This window comes from Oryctolagus cuniculus, chromosome 7 (genome assembly GCF_964237555.1).
Source record: "Oryctolagus cuniculus chromosome 7, mOryCun1.1, whole genome shotgun sequence".
NCBI classification, from domain to species: domain Eukaryota; kingdom Metazoa; phylum Chordata; class Mammalia; order Lagomorpha; family Leporidae; genus Oryctolagus; species Oryctolagus cuniculus.
The window spans coordinates 8,969,726-8,984,756 of NC_091438.1; the positions used below are offsets into that span (position 1 = coordinate 8,969,726).

Here is a 15,031-nt window from a genome sequence, read left to right on the forward strand (position 1 = left end):
CCATCTCAGACGCCATGATGACATCAGACCTCAACCCTCAATCCATCAACCACCGCGACGGAGGCCTCTGAGCGTGGACACCTGCATGGATCTGGGGGAGACAACACAAGCTCTGATGCTTACTCTCCAGAGGTCTCTAACACAACTTAGGTCTCTGTACCCGGTGCTAAGAAATGGTAGCAAAGGAGCAGGGGTGGTGACCTCCTTCCAGAACTCACAGTCCGGTGAAGATTTAAGCTCGCGTGTGCGGTGCACACGGTATCTCTGGAGAAGTGTGCTCTGACCCATGTTTCTCAGAGCTGTCTGTGCACACGTGCATTCCTGGACAGCACCCTGAAAGAGACCTCGTCACAGAACTGGCGGCTGACAAAGTGCACGGTTTGCTAGGATATCTGTGCACGGGCATATTTTAAGAACCGTGTGCTGTCATGCTTTCAAGAGGCCTCAAATGCTGTCAGTGGTGTGAGGTGTAGACTCCTGGGAGCGTGGGGAAGGGCCTCGGAGAAGCTCATCACAGATCCCACGGGTGGCAGAGCCCTCGCTTCACCAAGGAAGCACGGGGCGCAGCACAGCCTGTGAGAAGCATGCTGATTTACGCCTTTAAGAGGCTTCGACACTGTCCTGAGTCCCTGTAAACAGTGGTAAGAAATGACTGCACAGGGCCAAGGAGACCTAGTCTCCTGCAGAAGCCACAGCTCCACGAGTTCTGGTCACTAGGAAGACACAGAGTAGAAGGCATCTTTAAAGCATTCTTGGGCTGGCGCTGACGCAGCGGATAAAGCCACTGCCTGCAATGCCAGCATCCCATATGGGCACAGATTCGAGTCCTGGCTGCTCCACTTCCGATCCAGCTCTCTGCTGTTTCCTGGGAAAGCAGTAGAAGATGGCCCAAGTTCTTAGGCCCCTGCACCCACGTGGGAGACCCGGAAGAAGCTCCTGACTCCTGGCTTTGGATTGGCCCAGTGCTAGCTGTTGTGGCCATTTGGGGAGTGAACCAACAAATGGAAGACCTCTCTTTCTCTCTGCCTCTCCTTCTCTCTCTGTATAACTGTGACTTTCAAATAAATAAATAAATCTTTAAAACAAACAAAAACATTATCTCCTGATTCATGTTTCAAGGGGGCCGTGTATACTGCCTATAATGAACCTGTACAACCCTAACTGTGATCCTCCCCAAATCTGTAACCTCTACCCTTACCCCAGCTCTAACCCTAACTCTCTCCAACTCTAGCCACCTAACCACAATTCTTCACTCTTAGCTCCTAATCTACAACCCAAACCCCCAACTCCTATTCTGTAAATCCTAATTCCTAAGCCCTAAATTTATCACTCTAACCGTTATGTTCCCAATATCCTAAAATTAGCCCCATCCCAAACCAACCCCCAATCCACTACCAAATCAAGGGCATAATATCACAATGAAAAAAAAAATGACAGATACACACCTCTTGCAGAGATGTAATAATCCACGCCATAACAGCAACATGAAACCAGCAGCCCCTGGATTATTATGTCGGAATCATGTAGATGTCCTGGTTGGGGGTGAAGTGATGCTTACCTGGGTTTGGGGTAAAATACAATGGAGTGTTTCCTGTGCAGGTGTGAATACGGCAAAGCAGTAACTGTTGGGGAATCTCAGGGAAGGGTTGGGGTACTTTGTGTTACCACTCTAAGCTTCCTGTAAGCTTGAAATTCTTTGGAAGTAAATTACGTTTTAAAACAACCATGTGAATACCATTTCAGAAAAGCAGACATTACATTTACTTCAAAACCCAGTACAGCCAAGATCGCGAGAACACTTGCCCTCGGGAGAGTCTGAGGCCATTGGTGGCCACTGTGTGGATGCATTTTTTATTTCTGTGAAATATTTATTTACTTGAGAGGCAGAGAGATGGGGAGAAAGAGTTAACTCCCCAAATGACGGCAGTGGCCGGGGAGGGGGAGAAGATGGGAGCCAGGAACTCCACCCAGGCCTGCCACAAGGGAGCAGTGACCCAACTCTGAGCCATCGCCTGCTGCTTCCCAGGGAGCACACAGGAAGGTGGAATCAACTGGGGCCAGGCATCAAACCCAGGCACTGACTCACGATGCAGCTAAACCAACAGGAGCCTAGAAAATCTGAAATGCAGAATTATAAAAAGTCTGGAAGAATAAGAAATGTGACCTTGAACTTAGTAATAAGCTGTAACACACAACATCAGAAGCCAATTCAATGAAGAAAAAATGTGCATGTGGACTTTATAAAATTACATATTCTGCTCTGTGAAAAATCCTCTTCAGAGAACAGAAAGACAAGCCACAGACTGTGTGAAAAAAAATTTACAAAATACATACCTGATCAGGAATTTTGGTTCAAAATATACAAAGACTTGTCAAGGATCTACAGTAAGAAGACTAGCAATTCAGTTAAAAATGTGTAAATACCGGAATGGCTACCTGACCACAGGAAGTACAAAGACAGGAAATTTTCATACAAATACCTGCTCACCACCAGATGTCAACTGGGAATTGCAAACGACGGTAATAACGAGATAGCACTGCAGGCTTATCATAACTGTTCAACCCTAAACAACGGCAAGGCCGACAGCTGAGGATCAGAAGCAGGAAGCGTTCTTGGCTGGTGGTGTGCATGGCACGAGAGCCAGTTGGCAGAACAGTTTGGTGGTTAGTGCCAAAGCTAAACAAGTTCCACCTGGTGCTCTCACAATCACACCACTAAACTGTCTGTATTTAGACAACTGATTTGAAAAATGACGTCCAGACAAGCATGCCGTTATGTGCAGCAGTTCTATTCATAATGACCAAAACCTTCCCAGGATGACCTTCAATGGCCCAATGCATAACCAAGTGGAGGTACATCCATGCAATGGAATACATATTCAGGCAATGGGATACACATCATGTAAGGAATACATATTCAGGCAATGGGATATACATCATGTAAGGAATACATATTCAGGCAATGGGATACACATCATGCAATGGAATATATATTCCACAACAGAAATGAGTGCACATTCCAAAGTGCAAAGCGCTGGCTGAATCACCCATTGATTCGGAAGCCTGTCTGAAGGGATTCCACACTGCCTGGACCCTCTCGTGACATTCCAGAGAAGGCAGGACTACAGAGCTGATCAGTAAATCAATGAGTCCATGGGGTGGGGCGAAGCGTTCTGTAGACTGTAACGCTGGATACACGGTGATGTGCATTTGATCTTATAGCCCAAAGAGTAAATCACAATCTCTTCAAATTAAATTAAATTATTTAGGATGTGGGCAAAAGTCACTTCGAAATGAGTGTAATCTATGAACAAAAAAGCAAAATGTTTGGGGCTGCTGGCGCTGTGGTATAATAGGCTAAACCTCCACCTGTGGCACCAGCATCCCATATGGGCACTGGTTCGAGTCCCGGCTGCTCCACTTCCAATCCAGCTCTCTGCTATGGCCTGGGAAAGCAGTAGAAGATGGCTCAAGTCCTTGGGCCCTGCACCTGCGTGAGAGACGTGGAAGAAGCTGCTGGCTTCAGATCGGACCAACTCTGGCCATTGCAGCCATTTGGAGAATGAACCAGCGGATGGACGACCTCTCTCTATATATAACTCTTTCAAATAAATAAATAAATCTTTAAAAAAATTAGCAAAATGTACTGCTGGTACATAAATAATTGACACTATTTTATAAAGCTTTTTCCCAAAGAAAAAAGTCTGTTTTTCCTACACATTCTCAACACTTTTCTTAGACACCAGAGTGCACATGTGGTGTATGTATGTGTGTACGTATGTGTGTATGTATGTATATGTGTGTATGTACGTATGTGTGTGTATGCGTGTATGTACGTGTGTGTGCATGTATGTGTGCATGTGTATGTGTATATGTGTGTGCATGTATGTGTACATGTGTATGTATGTGTATGCATGTGCATGTATGTGTGTGTGTGTGTGTGTGTGGTGCCTGACCCTGCACTACAGAGGTTACCGCCTCTAAACTGTGAGCTGAGATAAACCCCTTCCTTCCCAAGAAGTCCCTCCCCTGCATTTCAGCGCACGGCGCACCTGGGTGGGCACACCCTGGTCCTCGAGCCCATCAAAGTGTCCTGAGGCTGGAACAACAGACTGGCAGGCACGCGGATCCTGTCCACTGAGGCAGGAGTGGAGGTGGGGCCCAGCCCTCGCACTGGGGACCGGAACCAGGCAGACACAGCTCCCAGAGGGAGGCGCGAGGGCGCGGATGCCGGGACGAAGGAACCAGGAGGTTCCACGTCCCTGACAGCACCCTCCGCGGCTGCGGGATCTCAGGTCCAGGAAGCGGACAGGTGGCTCCGGGGCACCCGGAGGACAGTCCGTCCCCGGCTGGCGGTCGGGAGCGGACCATCGGGGACCTCACCCGCTGTGGGGTCAGGCTGCCGCGGACGCGCTCCATTCACCCCGTGCCTTTCGCTGACGTCGCTCCCGGCCAGCCCGAGGCCTGACCCTGGCCTGACCCTGGCCTGACCCCAGCACACCCGCGCGCGCTCCCGTCCCTGTCCCCCGGCCCTGGCTCAGGCCTTTGGCCCTAGGCGCACTCACCTGCCGGGAGCGTCCTCTTCTGGGGCCGTGCCTGGGGACCCCTGGTCGCCTGAATTTGAACCAGGAGGGCGACTTCCTGACGGCGCTCTCCTTAGGGCCGGCTTCCGGGGCTAGGTCGGGTCTAAATTAATTTTCCAGACTCTTTGACTTAGAGAATTCTGAATACAGGCCCAAACACGGCATGCAGGGTGATCAGCTTTACTTATAAAGAGAAAAATACCCAGGCCCATTAGGTCTTTACTTCAGGAAAGTGGGCCAAAGAACGCGATCTATCAGACAAGGAAAAGAACGGGAACTTCCGCTCCTCCTCGCTTTTTAAGCGCTTTAGAAAACCGGAAGTGTTTGCGTGGCTCCACCCCCACGTCCGGTAAGAGGCGGTACTTCCGGCGGCGGTGTCCCCTGATTGACAGGTAGTTGAACATGGCAGCCCAGAGCCAACGAGATATAGCTTCCCGCTCATGGGCTTAAAATTATTTAAGGTTTCCCGCATCACTGGGACTAGAGGCGGGCATCCTGCCCCGAAGGCGTGGAAGTGTTGCTCTTGTGAGTGATTTTGAATTTTTTTTATCATAAGGTATTGCCACAGTGGGCGCCAGGGTTGTTCTTGGCGAAGAAGCCCGAGGCCTGAGGGTGAGCGCCCCATAACCCTGCGGCGATCACCTCGTAACAGCGAGACGGGCGGGGTGCGGTAGCTCAGCGGGGTGTAACTAAGGGGTGCAGTGAGGACGCCGTAAAGCTCCCTAGTCCCAGACATCAGGGGACGTGGACCTCAGGACGGCTCACGAAACCCTGGAATCTCTCGGCGCCTTGTGTGCCCCATTCAGATACCAGCAAAATACCGCTTGTAATTAATTTATTTATTTGAAAGAGAGCGAGAGAGAGGTCTTCATCCGCTGGGTCACTCTCAAAATGGCCGCAACAGCCTGAGCTGGGCCAGACCAAAGCCAGGAGCTTCCTCCGGGTCTCCCACGCGGGTGCAGGGCCCAAGCACCTGGGCATCCTCCGCTGCTTTCCCAGGCCACAGCAGAGAGCTGGATGGGAAGAGGAGCAGCCGGGTCTCGAACCAGCGTCCGTATGGGCTGCTGGCACTGCAGGCGGAGGCTTAGCCCGCTGCCCCGGGCGCGGGTCCCCCAGACGCTGCAGCGCCCGCCTGGCCAGCCGGCACTCCGAATGCGCTGGGATGCGCCGGCCAGGGTTCCCCGCGGCGTTTTTCTCAAGAAGGTGCCCGGCCCCCCGGAGCCCTGTGGACTGCCGCCAGTGCCGGTGTTTGGCTGCGTCCGCGTGAGCAAGGCCTCTGCTCCTGGCCCCCAACAGCCCTGCGCCCTGCTCTCGCCCGGGGACCACCATGGCTCCTTAGGTGTCCGCCCACCACCCCTGCAGTCTGTGCACAGAGTAGACTTCCGCCGGCCCTTGTCCTCACACTCTGTCCTCCTTGTTACCAGTGGCCAGGACCAGACTTGGGGTGACGTCATTATCCACCCGGTGACGCCGAGGGAGAGGCTGTGCAGTGTGCCCAGGGTCTCCGGGGGGCAGACGAAGTCTTGGGTAAGAGGGTCTGCGCTTAATGCTACTCTCTGCTGTCGCTTTCTTTTGTAATAAATAAGCTGGTTTTTTTTTTTTTTTTTTTTTTTTTGACAGGCAGAGTGGACAGTGAGAGAGAGAGACAGAGAGAAAGGTCTTCCTTTGCCGTTAGTTCACCCTCCAATGGCCGCTGCGGCCGGCACACCGCGCTGATCCGATGGCAGGAGCCAGGTGCTTCTCCTGGTCTCCCATGGGGTGCAGGGCCCAAGCACCTGGGCCATCCTCCACTGCACTCCCTGGCCCCAGCAGAGAGCTGGCCTGGAAGAGGGGCAACCGGGACAGAATCCGGCGCCCCGACCGGGACTAGAACCCGGTGTGCCGGCGCCGCAAGGTGGAGGATTAGCCTATTGAGCCGCGGCGCCGGCCATGTAATAAATAAGCTGGTTTTAATTTTGTTACCAGTGCGGTTATTTTCACGTACTTGGAAGCGAGCGAACGAGAGACAGGTGGCGGCTCTACCGGGTATGCCACAATGCGACACAATGCGACAGAGAGATTTTCCACCTGCTGGTTCACTCCCCAGATGGTTGCAATGACCGGGAGCCTGGAGCTCCGTCCTGGTCTCCCACCAGCATGGCAGGGGTCCAAGCACTTGCTTCATCCTTAGTTGCGTTCCCAAACACATTAGCAGGGGACAGAATGGAGCAGCTGGCGCTCACAGGGGATGCCTGTGTTCCAGGCAGCCGCTTAACCTGCCGCCCCACAACCCTGGCCCAGTGGCGTGGTTTTTGCTGAAAAGCCTGTTGTGTTTCTTAGTTCTGCTTCTGTCTATGTAAGGATACAGTGACTCCTCTTTCTCTCTTACTGTTGTGAGGATTCCTACTTATTATTGTTTTTGCTTTTGATGATGGTTTGTTCTTTTTTTAAAAAGAATTTATTTATTTGAAAGGCAGAGTTGTGGGGAGAGGGAAAGGGAGAGAGACAGAGACAAAAACAGAGCGGGATCTTCAGTTTGCCGGTCCGTTTCCCAGATGGCTGCAGCTGCACATACGCACCTGGAGGCAGGGGTGATGGCTCAACTACTTGGATCACTAATGTGTGAGACTCAGGGCAGAGCCCAGCGCCTGGCTTCAGCTTGACCTGGCCCTGCCATTGTGGGCATTTAGGGAGTGAATCAGTGCACGGGAGATCCGGCTTTCCCTCTCTCTCTCTCTCTCTCTGCCCTTTAAATAAAAATAAATAAAAAATTTAAAAGAGAGTGTACTTAAGGTTTTGTCTTTGATCTTTTATATTCCCTTCTTAAAAAAAAAAAAGATTTGTTTCATTTATCTGAAAGGCAGAGTTACAAAGGGGAGGGGGGACAGAGAGAGAGAGAGAGATCTATCTTGGCTCCGCTGCTTCACTCCCCAAATGGCTGCAACGGCTGGAGCTGAGCTGATCCAAAGCCGGGAGCCGGAAGCTTCATCTGGCTCTCCCACGTGTGTGCAGGGGCCCAAGCACTTGGGCCATCTTCTACTGCTTTCCCAGGCCACAGCAGAGAGCTCAATCGGAAGTGGAGCAGCCAGGACTAGACTGGTGCCCATATGGGATGCCAGCACTGCAGACTGCAGCTTTACCTGCTATGCCAAAACACCAGCCCCCTACATTTCCTTTTAAGTGTGGTTGTTTTACCTTTGTTGTTGTTACTATACGTCTTTCTTGATAACATTTCCTTCTGTATAGAGGACTAGTGCCTTTGTTGTTATTTTCTAAAAACTTACATTGCATGTCAACTATGTGTCAGGCAAGTTTTTGGGAGGCCAAAAAAAAGTGAAAAAGGGGAAAAAAGTGATAAGGGATTGGCTCTGCTCCCAGGGAGACAGCCCAGAACTTTCCCTGGATGCCTTTGACCCTGTGATGCTACCATCCGACCACCAGCTTATGCCATACATCAATATAATTTTTATGTGATTATCTTTTTGAATTTTAGTCTTATTGACTTTCAAATTAAATTTTATGTTCTCTGAAGTCAGTAATAGCATGCATGACCTCTTAACATCTTTACAGAATCCACATTTCTCCACACAATTGGAGCTTATAAATATTTCTTTATTGAATTATTTTTTTCTGATGATACTCTAGTCAAATAAACTTGAGCTATTTCTGTCTAGTAGACAGATATCTATAGTATGAAGTACCAGACAATTAAATTTATTTTATTTCTTTGAATGGCAGAGTGATAGGAGACCAGGGGGAGGAGGGAGGGAGGGAGGGAGGGAGGGAGAGAGAGAGAGAGAGAGAGAGAGAGAAAGAGAAAGAGAGAAAGAAATTTTCCTTCTGCTGGTTCACACCCCAGATGGCCACAATGGCCAGAGCTGTGCCAAGCTAAAGTTAGGAGCCAGGAGCTTCACCCGGGTCTTCCACATGGGAGCAGGGGTCCAAGCCCTTTGACCGTTTTCTGCTACATTTCCCAGGTCATTAGCAGGGAGCTGGATCAGAAGTGGACAGCTGGGCCTTGAACTGGTGCCCATTTGGGATGTCAGCATTGCAGCCAGTGGCTTAACTGGCTGTGCCACATGACAGCCCCTTCTTGCCCCAATTTTTAAGTCAGCCTGGATTTCATTTTCCTCTTGTTAGATGCTAAAACAAGTATTTCCTCCCTCTAGAGGGTAGTTGTGTGCGCTTTTAAAATTGACCTGGAGTATAAAGACATAATAAAAAAAGGATTTAAGTTAATAAGAATTCATTAATTTTATTGTTAGTAGCCGACTAACAAATAACTCAGAACAATGTCCTGTGATTTGGAGGGCTTTGGGATTAGTTTTTGTTTTAATTGATCAACAATGCATGACAAGCTGAAGCAGTGAAAATATAAATTGCGGAGTTTAAAACCTTCAGACATACAAGTGGCTGTATTTAGGATCGTGGCTTTTCTTCCTTCCAAACCTAAGCAGCACATGTCTTAAATTACTGTCCCAGATTGAGAATCGCATATAAAAGGCAACTGTGAATTGATCTTGTTTGTCTAGGATTTATTGGGTTCTCTTGGGGTTTAACAGTCTAAATTTATAATCAAAACATTCAGAGTTTCCCAGAAGAACTATAAACCAAGCTTATAAATTTATAGCAGCAACGGTTATACAAGATCCCCAGGGCTGCAACGGAGGGGCTTCGAACATGCAGTGGCCTAGAACCAAGTCAGAGCGTGTGTTTTGAAGACACTTGCTCCCCTGTCCAACACAACCATTTTTGTGTATAACTTCTCCTTAATGAGTCCCAACACAGTGTGGTCAGCTGGGTTCCAGCGCCTGCTTTGGATGCTAAAATGACTTCATTTATTTTAATTGCATTTTGAAAAGCATCATAGAATTACAAACTCACAGTCAAAAAAAGAGATGACAAGTTTATAGCCTGAGTCTGTAGGCAAACAGGAATGGGTGCTTTAGCAAATGGGATACAACATTCCAGCTTGACTAGATTTGGAGCAAAAATAATCACACTTGGTAAATCCAATTTCAGAATCACTAAATATTTATCCTTTTTCTAAGGGTGAAGCTTTTGTTATCTCAAATAATATTTGCAAGCAGAGTTATATGAGGACTTTATTTAGATGGAGGCTGTAAGTCTACTGCTGGTAATAACAGTCAGTTTAAGAGGCCAGCTTGCCTTGTCTAAGATCTCAAATCAAGGACTGTTACTGACGCCTTCTGGATTTCCTCTAATTGCCTTCCACACAGATATTTGTGACTTATTCGCTTGCAAATTTATAGCACCGGTGCTGTGTGTTCAAAAAGAATGTTTTAGTAGAGTTCAGAATTCGTGTGTCGCTGTGTTGCTCTCCACTTGTAAACTGGTTCATGTGGATTGAGTTGCTTACATGGTGACTGTCATTCCCGCCTTTTACTGTCTCGGGACGAGACTGATGGAGGCCAGCATTGCAGGCCATGAAGGAATTCACCAGCAGTCAGAGAGCAGTGAGCAGAGTTAGATGTAGCAAACACACAGCCGGGAGCAGCAGGCCAGCAGGCCAGCTGGAAGCCGACTGCTGCGGGATTGCCGTGGGCAAGGGGCTTCTCATCCCAGTTCATGCTTACTGCTGGGGACTTTCACTGGGGGCCTCCTTGTTGCCTGGGGCCCAGGTGGCCTCCACTCCCCCCTCCCACTGAGAGATCAACAGTGACAAACCTTGGTCATTTAGGCTGGGTCTCATCTTCTCTAACTGCTGGGCAGAGATGTTGATTTGCTTTGCCTAACATGGTGGAGGTGTCCTGGGGTCCTGGCGGTAGGACGCCAGCAGGTGGTGGAGACTCGGGGAAGAGGGGGTGATCTGCTCCATATAAATTGCTGTGTTATCCAGGGGACTGCTGGTGGCTTCGTCTGGAGGAATCTGATGTTTAAGGGGCCGGAATCTTTGTGGCATTGCTGTTTGGACATGGATTTGCCATATGCTGGAGGATGTAAGCTGAACTAGCTTATTCAAAAGAGGAGGCCTGAGAGTTAGGGCGAGGAGGAGAGAGATGGAGGGCTTACTAGGGTCGGTGGCTGTGGGGGGATGGAAGCCGCGTTCTCTACCCGGGGAGCTCAGAACCCAGGCCTAGGGCTTTTCACTCTCTTCTAACCTCAGCCAACCTCAGCCCACACGACATCCAACTCCTGCCCACCTTATGCAGCATTCTTAGATTACCAAGTTATCTCTCCTACCCTTTTCTCTCCAGTCTAGAGTAATGCAGTCATCTTGTTGTAGGACTGAATTTCATATACAGTGCCTTTCCTTATCCAAAAATTATCTTTCCTTAACCTTCTGTGCCCAGAATACATTGTCATGTTCATTGCTTCCTTCCTATTTCACTTTCCTGTCTACAGGCACCTTTAATTTACATTTCAAAATAGTCATTTAAAAATACCTAAATGAAGAGAAGCACTTTTAGTAAGATTACATATACACAGAACACAATGAATATTGTGTCTTTTTCTGAATTATTTGTCTTCCTGGCCAGCAAACCCAGGCACAAATGTATGTTAAGAATTCTGAAAATATCTTTATTCTCCCTGCTTTTCCTTCTTTTTTAAAAGATTTATTTATTTATTTGAAAGTCAGAGTTACAGAGAGGAGGAGAGGCAGAGACAGAGAGAGAGGTCTTCCATCCGATGGTTCACTCCTGAGTTGGTCACAATGGCTGGAGCTGCACCGATCCAAAGCCAGGATCCAGGAGCTTCATCTGGCTCTCCCGTGTGGGTGCAGGGGCCCAGGGACCTGGGCCATCTTCTGCTATCCCAGGCCACAGCAGAGAGCTGGATTGGAAGTGGAGCAGCCGGAGCAGTTTTTTTTTTTTTTTTTTTTTCTCCTCAGAGTCCTAGAAAGGCTTATCTATAGAGTCCACCAATCTTAAGGCAGTCAGGCACCTGTTGTTCAGAAACATTTGTTAAGTCTTCTCCATGGATCTGACCTCAGATGTTCTTAGAGAATACCTGGAACTGTGGCTGACAAGAGACTTAGCATGGTCATGGTTAAAATTGCACAACTCAACAATGTCGAGACCTGAAAGGGACAGATGGAGATCCTGAGGGGCAGACAGCGTGGACTGAGGACTGAAATGTGGGTGCAGGGAAACCAGGAGGGGCTGAATGTGTGGCCCCTGTGTCTGCCAACAACCCCATGTGGTACCCACCACAGCCAGCGAGACCCAGGGCTCAGCCATGGAGATGGGAAATGCAGGTGAGAAAAATCTTACCTCTTCTGTGGCTGGGCTTCCCCACGTAGACAGAACAAGGTCAGCAGCGAATACAAGAGACTTGAAGCTGGGGGACTGTGTCCCAGCTGAGCTTTGCTAAAGGGCTAGAACTCCGGTTCTGGAAGTCTGTGTCGGGGACACATGGAAAACCACACAGCTTTTTTGGGTTGGGGGTTAAACTGATCCCAATTCAGGTGATTGACCTAGAGGCAGAAACCCTGGCGACATGGCCCGAGGAACGCTGGGGTAAGCCATTTCTGGGTCATCCCTCCAAGAAGGAGGCACTCGATTTAAACAGGGCCCTTCACTGGGGTGTCCACCGGCTGCAGCGTGTCCTGGGTGCTTCCTTATTGCTGGGGATTTTCACTAGGGGCCTCCTTGTTGTCAGGGGCCCAGGTGGCCTCCACAATGACGAATTAACCAACATGCCTTTAAGTCATGGATAATCATCCTTTACTCTGTGTGTGTGTGTGTGTGTGACTCAGTTTTGTAAAATCATGGATCTGTGCGCCCAGAAGTCACGACTGTTTTTAAGGACTTGTCAGAGGCTTGGCCAGACTCTTGTCTCTGAAGTCACCTACTGGACTGTAGGACCAGGTACCTGCAGCACTTCTTCACCTCTTGAGCCCCAGTCCCATGCCTTCCCCTTGTCCGTTTTCACGGCCTCCCGAATGCACGCAGCTCTTTGCTTGGACACCTCCCCTCCTCACCTTGACTTAGCATCTGTTTCATGCAGGAGCAGGTGAACTTGGACTTGGGAATGAGGTGAGGGGCCTGCGGGATGTGTGGGCTGTTAGCTAGAGGTCAGATCGTCTTGTGTACGGCTTGTTTTCTGTATGGAATTTCTCTGAAGATGGGAAAACTCGCCGATGTTTCTGGGTTGAGGGGAGAGGGGCTGGAACCCCGGGAGGGAAGGAGAGACTTGGGAGGGGTCGAAAGGCTCAGGATATATTTTGTGACATGTGCTCCATTCTGATCAGTTTGTTGACATTTGCTATTTCTGTTTTCTACTTTGCATACACATTCCCACTTCCTCTGCCTTGAGGGGGAGAAGGGCATCTTAGAGTTGGTAGATGCAGTGTTTTTCCTTGCTGTCATGCACAGGTGTAGGGAGGCCTGCCTATACCCACCAGTCTTGTTGCTTGTGTCATGTTGTGTAGGTCCCTTTGTGATTTCACCTTAGCCAGTGCTTAGTTTCATAGTGGTGGATGGCAGTGGGGGACAATGCCTGGTGTAAAAGTCACCCAGATGTCCAGGAATTGGGGCTACGTTTTGTATAGCAATGAAATACATTTCTGTGAATAGCATCCAAAGGCTTTAGTCTAAAAGACTCAGATGTTGGGAGCCTGCTAAATTAGGATGGGTGCTATGCAAAGTCTGTCCATATTCGATTTACAACTTGGGGGAGAAGGAGCATGTCATCAGGGAGATTCTTTAGATTAGCATCCGGGTCATCAGTGGCAGAAGGAAATGAAATGGAACTGAATCATTGATGTTGAAAACTGTGGAAGATTTGAAAGGCACAGAACACTGACAGAATTTTTCTTGTCCTCAAATGTCAAACATAGGAATAAGAGCACTTAATAAAATTGTCTCACTTTTCTGTTATGGTTCTTAGTACCAGAGGCTGTAAACCATCTGGATTTCAGAGGAATCAAAAAGTAAAGACGTGAATGAGTGACCAACTGGGAATTTTATTTCTAAACTAATTCGCTCACAGTGAAGCTCATGACAGGAGCTGCTGCTTACTCTGTGTTCTTGTGGCCGTGTCTGGGAGTTCAGCAGGAAGTCAGATTGGCATCCTGAAGAATGCATTGTGGTTAGTTAGCAAGAGCAGTTTTAGAAGATAGCATAACGAAGAATCAAGTATAAATTACGTTAGCAGTTGGTGAGAAATCCTGCTCACTGGTTTAGACTCAGTCATTTGCAACTTCATGTTTGGTCTGAGATGAAAAATGTCTTTGGGTGGTTGTTAAGGTAGGCCCTTTGCTTTCGGTGCTACCCTGGGTGTTTCTGTAACAGTGCCCTGGGTTTGGCATCTGTTTCTTCTGGGGACTTTAAGAAACACACTATGCTTTTGATTTGTTATTTTGTTGATCAGAATTGAAAACTGTGTTGCAAGAACAAACAGTGAATATATTATCAAAGATCTTCAAGACAAAAAAGAGGCAAGTGTAACTTATTCCAGCAAGCAGACTGTGTCCAACCTTGAGCCCGTTATTCCCCACAAAGTATTTCTGTGCCTGAACGTGAGCGTGCATGTTGGTTTAGAACTCCTTCAAGTTTCGGTTCTCAGTAGAGCAGCTGAGAAGGGAGAAAATATTGCACAGATTGAGTGAATGCCATCACCCCATGACTCCAAGGAGATTTACTATCTTTTGGTGAGGGCCAATGAGTATACCTGTTACACATAAGACGTCATAGCCCTGAGAAAGAATTTCAGAGTCATCCATCAGCTGGGTCAGCCTTTGGAAATAGATTTGCGCTGGTGCAGTGGGGTCTTTGGTCATAGAAAGAGCCTTCCATTGCAATTCCAGGATGGCTGTACTCATATTGGAAGCTCTTTTGTGGTGAGATCTCTCTGCTTAAGAAGTGTTTCTCAAGTGTGTTTAACCACAGAAAACCTTTTCTTCTTAATTGGTAATGCTAGCTGAATAGATCCAACGCCACCCCCTTGGTTTTCAAGGGAAGGCCCACGTAGTTACGTCATTGCACAAGGTCACACAAGTCATAAGGGCCAAAGTCTGGAATGATGAGAAGCCACTTAAAGACTAAGGTGAGGTGTAGCCTGATCAAGCCAGGAGACACGGAGTCCAGTTTTGGTGCAAGGAATCAGAACGTGTTAGATACGAGACACAGAGCAGTGAGGGTCAGACAGCAGGCAGGAGGTTAGGAGGCACTGAGCAGAAACAAGCTACAAGTAGCAGTGTTGCTATTAGCCTTCCCATTGTTAGCTATTTATTCAAGGGCGCCTGAATTAAACCGAGTACTCACATCTGTTCCGTTCCTCAGTGTTCCCTAAAACTGAGCTTACTACTGCCTTGTGCCTGCCATCACCAGTTTTCCTGGAATTGATCAGACATTTTTGAGTCCCTGCTCTAGGCAATGTAACAAATTTGTAGAAGACTCATGTTCTTTCCAAATAGATAGAATATTTATGTAGCAAAATATACTTTAAAAATAACTCCAAAGATTTATAAACTCCAGTTTTGGGATCATTTATTTTCTACATGA

The 15,031-nt window shown here is 48.3% G+C and overlaps 2 long non-coding RNA genes across 4 annotated transcripts in view; one reads left to right on the plus strand and one right to left on the minus strand.

Annotated features, from left to right (window-relative positions):
• Positions 1-2,768: 2,768 nt before the first annotated feature.
• Positions 2,769-4,935, minus strand: LOC138850473 (uncharacterized). The gene is made up of 2 exons (XR_011390269.1): positions 4,566-4,935; positions 2,769-3,490 (listed from the first exon to the last, which is right to left on the minus strand). It is a non-coding gene; the product is annotated as an uncharacterized lncRNA (long non-coding RNA).
• Positions 4,833-15,031, plus strand: part of LOC103349986 (uncharacterized) — a 119,605-nt gene continuing 109,406 nt past the window's right edge. For all 3 annotated transcript variants that reach the window (XR_011390268.1, XR_007923742.2, XR_007923744.2), the window contains exons 1-2: positions 4,833-5,108; positions 6,008-6,110. This is a non-coding gene — a long non-coding RNA (uncharacterized lncRNA). The remainder of the gene's footprint in view (positions 5,109-6,007; positions 6,111-15,031) is intronic.